This window comes from Tenrec ecaudatus, chromosome 14 (genome assembly GCF_050624435.1).
Source record: "Tenrec ecaudatus isolate mTenEca1 chromosome 14, mTenEca1.hap1, whole genome shotgun sequence".
Lineage (NCBI taxonomy): Eukaryota > Metazoa > Chordata > Mammalia > Afrosoricida > Tenrecidae > Tenrec > Tenrec ecaudatus.
Genome location: NC_134543.1, coordinates 87,888,216 through 87,894,193, shown reverse-complemented (window position 1 = coordinate 87,894,193; position 5,978 = coordinate 87,888,216). Strand labels below are relative to the sequence as shown.

The following is a 5,978-nucleotide window of genomic DNA, read 5'->3' as shown; positions in this document are numbered from 1 at the left end:
CAAACAGTTAAATTAATGAAATATAAATTGAACACTAGGTTTTGAAATATACTGTCACTACTTATGTATAGGAGAGTGTGGACACTAAAAATATAAATTGTTAACTGCTCTAAATATACTAAAGATCATACATATATTTATATACTCATGTATACAAATACAGATACTGCATTTAGATGTTGCATAGTCATATATATTTTAATAGAAATATTTCACACATGTTGCATGTATCATCTTAAAGAAATAAACTAAGAACATTAACAGTCACAAGAAAAGGGTAGAGCCTAAATTTCCTCAAGCCTCATTGTGTTCTCAATTCAACAAGTTTGGTTGTGAGAGAGCCTGCTGGAAGGGGAGCCTGGAACTTACATCCTGCTCTTCAGCTTGTGCATTGCTGATTTTACCTCTTTGTTTCCCAGTGCGTAGATAACAGGGTTCAATATAGGGGTGAAAACTGTAGAGAACACAGAAAGGACCTTCTCCACTGGAAAATTGCTGAAAGGCCAGGCATAGATGAAAATGCAGGGCCCAAAGAAGAGGGTCACCACGGTGATGTGGGCTGTCAGGGTGCTGCGGGCCTTGGCCATGCACGCTGATGATCGACGTCGCACAGTGACCAGGATGACAGTGTAGGAGATGAGCAAGAGCAAGAAAGAAGTCACCCCCATCAGGCCACTGTCCAAAAGCATCAGCACTTCAGGGACATAAGTATCTATACAAGCAAGTTTAATGACCAAAGTAAGGTCGCAATAATAACTGTCCACGATATTTGGGCCACAGGAAGGTAAGTTTACAGTGAATGCCAACTGACTCAAGGAGTGTATGACCCCACGGACCCAAGAGCCTACAACTAAACTTGTACATTTGCATACATTCATAATGGTTGCATAATGGAGAGGTTTGCATATAGCTACATACCTGTCATATGCCATGGCTACAAGAAGCATCATTTCACCGCCAGCAAAAACATGGAGCAAAAATATCTGGGCCATGCAGCCCTCAAAAGAGATGGTCTTGGGTTCATGGAGGAAATCATGAATCATTTGGGGAGTTGCAAAAGTGGCCAGAAACACATCAAGAAGAGAAAGATTGCTCAGTATGATGTACATAGGGGTGTGCAGGGCAGATTCAGAAATAACTGTGAGGACGATGAGGAGATTCCCCAGAACAATGGCAATGTACAAGAAATTGAAAACCACAAAGAAGAAACAGTGGAGGTCCCAGGAACTGGAGAGACCCAGCAGCACAAACTCAGCGACCCTGGAAGAATTGCCTGGCCCATGCTCTCAGGCTGCAAGAAAGGACCTAAGAGGGAAAATAACATGGATTATTAACAAAGCAAGAAAAGGAACCCACAATCCGAAGAGCCTTTCTTAACATTTAAAGTACAAAATGATTTAAATGCACTCCGATTCTTAAGCGTTTTATCTATAGTTGGACAAAAACTGTTTCTCTCTGAAATATCCTTACAAATAATGCATAACTGTGAAGTTCAGAGCAGTCCTTACAACTCTGTGTTTAAATCTCTGAGGTCAATCTAATCTCCTAGACATCAGCAAGCTAAACAAAAAACTCTACTACAGCTTAAAGAACCCAATAAACCGACTCAACAACAAAACCAAGCCTAATGGCTTCCAGTCAACTTAAATTCATAACAACCACATAGGACAGAAGAGAATTCTCCCCTTCAAGTTTCTGAGGCTATAAATCTGCAAAATAGGTGGTGGCTATACTACATTTTACAAAGATTCTAACAAAAGCTTGAGCATGAAAAGAATGAAGTGAGCGAGTAACATATGCTAGTCCAAAATGACCAAAACTGAACCAGCCCAAAATATATTTAAAGCAATAATTATCACATTGAGTGAGCAGGGCATTCTCTTCTGGAGGCAAACTGTTTATCCAAAGGAACACACCTCCTTCTTGTTCTTGATCATCGTATTATTTTGTCAGTCACTGTCTTTTGTGTAAGTATATGAGAGGAGAATGGACTATGGGAAGGGGAAAAATGAAATAGCTAGAAATCCTCATGCAATGTCGCTTTTCTCTAGGTGCCAGTCAGGTTTGGCAGGAACTGAGATTCATAAAAATGACTGGATTATGCTTTAGTAGAGTGTCCTCTCTTTGGGGTATCAGAAAGAAAACCTTAGAACTAATCACGCTGTCAATCCAGATATTTCAGAAATTGATATTTAAGTCACTTTCTATTATGCCCAAAGTCAAATTTTATTTACAAGATTAACAGAGATGTGAATATTTTTCATATGTATAAAATTTATGTCTAGATATTACATGTCATTCAGCCACTTTTCCTTTTCTTTTAGTGAAATTCCTAAGTAATACTTTTGAAAGAGAAAATCTCAAGCAAATAGATCAAGGGAATAGTTGGCAAAAGGCAAATAAACAAACAAACAAATAAATAAGCAGCATACCTGATTCAATTATCTGCAAACACTATAAAAGTTGAAAGAACGTTTGTTGTCTTTCAAATTAAATTCTTCTGCAATAGAAGTGAATCGGATGTATGTATATTGTAGAGAACTGGTAACAAAGCTCCTACAGGTCTTGACTTAGACCTCGTCATTTTCTTGGAACTCTATCACACCCCTTTTGCTCTTCATCATTTATCTATTTCATTCAGGACTGGGGATTGAACTGGGACCACAGAAGGTGATGTATTCCATGGAGAATCCTTGTCATTAGGTGTTTTCTGTAGTAAATGGCTGAAATCCAGACAGCCAAAATATTTCCCATTTTCCCACAACTCCCAGTTTTTCCCCTGGGGCCCACTCACCACCAATTATAAACACTTTATTTCCAATAGGTTTGGAGACATGTGTTATCTCATGAAGAACTGGATTTAATCTTTACTTATATTCCTCTATTATTAAGAAAAAATGGAAAATTCATCAGACAACATCTGATCAATTGAATCGATGTTTTATGGTGAGCTTCTCTGTTAGTCTCAAATGTTATGTATCATTTAAAGGACAACCGACCACTCTGACGAGGGAGGTGATTCCACTGGTTCAGCTAGTTCCAGAGGCTGATTGCACATCGGACTTCAGTGAACTGCGGGGTGCCCTGCATGCCAGCGAGGTGGTTCATTGGCGTTTGTGGAGGATTAATTTGCCTTTGTTGCTTCCTTTTGGAAGTTAGAGATTAAGTTAACTTTTATTAAAGTGATTTAACTAAAACGGAATTAAATAGAATCATAACAAAATAAGTAAAGATTGGATGAACTATTATGAATGTTTTATAAGTATAACAATGTATTTTTCTTAAGTAGTAATCAAAATAAATGACTAGTTTGAAATTTTAGACTAGACTAACAAAAGTGTTTATATAAAAAGGCATTAGACTAAAGTTTATTCTTATGAATCTCAGGAAAAAAGCAAGAAAAAAATTCCATTGGGCCATCCCCATCCAAAGTATGATGACCACTGGCCACAAGAACAGAAAGCAAAATAAAAGGATGTGGTTCTTATTAAATGAATATTTTAGATATAAGATTACTAAATTTCAGGCTAGGAGAGTCAGCTCCTGGAATTCCCCCAGGACCAGAGATAGCCATAATGGTCAAGGGCACACCTGGATTTATGTACAATTTAATTTTTTTTTCAGTCTTTTGGTCTCTGTGGTTGTTAGTGTGCCTACTTACCCTATATAAGATAAACTTTGGAAGCAAGTGTGAGGAGAAAGCAATGGGACCAACAGTCCCAGAAGGCAATTGGGGGTGGGGGTGGGGAGAAGAAAGTGGGAGAAGGGAGCAGTGAGCAAACAATGCCTTGGGAAGGAGAAAAACTGGGGAATAAAAATCAACAACAGGGAGGAGTCAGAGATCTTGGGGTGTTGGAGCAAGAGCAATCTAGCTGAGAGGAATTACTAAGAGGCAGAAAAAGGGCCAGCATAAAGTTGGGGCAGGAGGAAGGTAGAAGGAAACAGAGGGAAGATCTAGTAATCAAAGACAGGGATAGAGGTATAAGCAGAGGTGTTTACATATGTAAATATATTAAATCATAAATATAGAGGTATTTGCCTATGTACATTTATTTATTAGGCAATAAAATGAAGTAGTGGACAGATTTTGTGCCTCTGCTCATGCCCTCCCTCAATGCAAGAACACTTTGTTGTTAACACCCTGGCATTCTCTGATGTTCTACCTCAAGGCACAATCACTAAAGACAAAAGACAATGTGCTGAAGAAAGCTGATAGTGCCTGGCTGTCGAAATATATATTGTCCCGAGTCTTAAAGGCTTGAAGTTAAACAAGCAGCCAACTAGCAGGGAAGCAACAATTCCACATGGAAGAAATAGGCCTGCATGTGCGATCATGAGGTGTTTTGGGGATCAGATAATAGGCATTAGAAGACCCAAAACAAACAAGCAAATAAACAAAATATTGTTGAGAATGACGGGGGTTGGATTTGAGACCCAAAACCCATCTCTAGAAAATGAGACATTCCCCCCACAGAAGGGTCACAAAGAAAGGATGAGTCAATATGGCACAGTAAAGCCCTGATGAAACACACACAATAATCCTCTGGTTCCTGAGACTTCCTCACACTCTAGCATCACAATCCCAGTGCTGCTTCTCACTGCGGGCTAGACCAGAGCATGTGCACAAACACAGATAAGAGCTCACAACACATGGAATCCAGGAACAGTCCTGGGAGTAGGGATACCAAAAGGGTAGGGGGAAGGTGGGGAGAAAAGGGGAGAAAGAGGGAACCAATAGCAATAATTGACATAACCACAGACACCTGGGAGACCAACAACAGAAACTGTGGAGGAAGGGAGAAAGCAGTTGGTGTAAGATGTGAAAATAATAGTAATTTATGAAAGGATCATAGGGGAGGGGAGGGAGGGAAAAAAGAGGATCTGACAAAAGAGCTCAATAGAAAGTAAATGTCTAAAAATGAATGGTGGCAACATATGTACAAATATGTTTGATACACTTGATGTATGGATTGTTATGAGGTGTAAGAGCCCCCAATAAAATGATCTTTAAGTTAAAAAAATCTTTTAAATAATCTGCCTAGTACTTTCAGCAGCATAATTCAAATGTATTGTTTCTTCCCCAGTCTTTCTAATTTATTGTATATCTTCTGCAAGCATATGAGGCAATAGAAAATATCATGAGTTGGAGTATTCAAGCCTTTGTACTCAAAGTGTTATCTTTGTTTTTATAACATTTAAGAGGTTTATTTAAGCAGATTTGCCCAAAGCAGTGTGTCCTTTAATACATCTGGTGCTGATTTCATGAGCAATGGTTGTCAATCCAACTAAATGAAATTTTTGACAAGTTTGATCTTTTGCCCATCCATCATGATGTTGTCCATTGGTCAAATTATGAGGATTTTGTTTTCTTTACATTGAGTTTTAACCCATGCTGAAGACTGTAGTCTTTGATCTTCACCAATAAGTGCTTCAACTATTCTTCAGGTTTAGCAAACAGAGCTGTCTCACCTGAATATCACAGATTGATATGAGTCTTCCTCCTTTCTTAGGCAGCATTCTTCTTCCTCCAGCCCATCTTCCCAGATTACTTGCTCAGCATGCAGATTAAAAGATTATGATAAAAAGATATAACCCTGGGCCATGCAGCTGGGGCAGAACTCAGGTAGGACCCTGTGGGCCAGGCCCAGAGCGCCTGGCGGGCGAGGGACCCAGGGGAATCTGGAGAGGCGGATGGCATGGGTCCGTCTTGGGCGGGGGTCTCTTGGTCCTGAGGCCGTCAGGAGCCTCGCTGACCTTCCAGCGGCCACCGCTGCCCAGTGTCCTGGAACCCCGCGGATCAGCTGAGCCCACCTCCCATTTCCATGGCCGGGCGGGGCGGGGCGGGGCAGGGCGGGGCGGGGCTGAGCGGGGCACTTGAGCACGCTGTGCTTCTCACCGCCCACCTGGGTATCTGGGCTTCTTGGCGCTAGCTTGACCCTGGATTCGGAATTAGGACCCCTCCGCATTCTGAAGTCTGA

At 40.5% G+C, this 5,978-nt stretch overlaps 1 pseudogene; it reads right to left on the bottom strand.

Annotated features, from left to right (window-relative positions):
* Positions 1–312: 312 nt before the first annotated feature.
* Positions 313–1,937, bottom strand: LOC142426685 (olfactory receptor 4K15-like; annotated as a pseudogene).
* Positions 1,938–5,978: the final 4,041 nt, after the last annotated feature.